We start from the raw sequence: 1177 nt of genomic DNA, 5'->3' as shown, positions 1-1177 counted from the left end.
CAATCTACAGGTATGTTGACTCAAGTGACAAACACTAGTGAGTTTCCTCGGATGACATTGTCAATAGGTTTGATGATGCCAAAGTTCCTATTTTGATACGGGTGTATCTTCTCTCTTCGGGAACTTAGTGATCCTCATGGGAATTTGAGGATAAATGATTCTCATGGTAGCATGAGAATACAAGCGTGGACGGAGTCGTTGATAACGGTAAAAAGGTCGAAAGTAGGAGAAACGGCGAAAATCAGGAAGCTGGCGAAACAGCTCTGGCTAGTCGATCGAATAATCAGCACCACTCGACCAAAAACTTGCACGACCAAGGTCCAGAAACATGTATTCTGGACGGTCGACCGACGCACTATGATCGGTCGACCGATGAGCCTAGATCGGTCGACCGATTAATGTATGTCGGTCGACCGACTGGGGTTTCCTGGGCTGATCTGGATTCCTGTTTTGCACGAATCCTAATTGGGTTTGTCTTGGTTATTTACCACTTTGTCATCCACATTATTTAACCTATAAATAGGGATTGTTTAGGGTTTCTAAACATAAGAAAAAAGTTTAGTGAGGATAGAGAAGTTGTTCTTTATTCTAGAGAGATTAAGAGAGAGGTTTTGTAATCTTTTATTCTTTATAATCTAGAAAAAGTATTTTCATTCGCCAAATTGAATTGTTCTTGTGTTTGTTGTTTTCTTCTCAAAATCCATGTTTGATAATTCTGCGATCAAATGTGCTCGCATGGCCACTCGTATCATTTTTTGAATAGACAATCTAGTTGTTGGGCCTTCTAACACCACAAGGGCAGAGATAAGGTTGCAAAACTATGCCTCATTCTGATAACCTTTGATAAGGAAAATTGAACCTAGAAATGAGGCAAATGAAAAATAGAGAAGCTAGAGACATGTACAATCCAGTGTACCTAAGATGGATGGAATTGATGAGCATATCAAGAGGAAGTTACCTAAGGGTAGTGAACTCCTGAAAACAGACAGATAACAATGAATACTTTAAATGATGACCACTAGTCTTACCAAACAATGAGAAAAGGCATAGCTATTAATTTCTAGTAAACGTTGACCATTTAATTATTAGATCCTAATTACAAGTGTGTAAAATGTGTTTCTATGCCTATGATTATAGCCTTATTTCTATATTACCTCAAAAACTTGAATGCCACTAA

At 38.3% G+C, this 1177-nt stretch overlaps 1 protein-coding gene across 1 annotated transcript in view; it reads right to left on the bottom strand.

The window, feature by feature from the left end:
- Positions 1-1177, bottom strand: part of LOC109850021 (serine carboxypeptidase-like) — a 14125-nt gene that overhangs the window by 10144 nt on the left and 2804 nt on the right. The gene's annotated exons all lie outside the window — the stretch shown is intronic.

Source organism: Asparagus officinalis, chromosome 7, assembly GCF_001876935.1.
Source record: "Asparagus officinalis chromosome 7, Aspof.V1, whole genome shotgun sequence".
NCBI lineage: Eukaryota > Viridiplantae > Streptophyta > Magnoliopsida > Asparagales > Asparagaceae > Asparagus > Asparagus officinalis.
The sequence above is the reverse complement of the archived record's forward strand: the minus strand, read 5'-3'. Positions and strand labels throughout refer to the sequence as shown.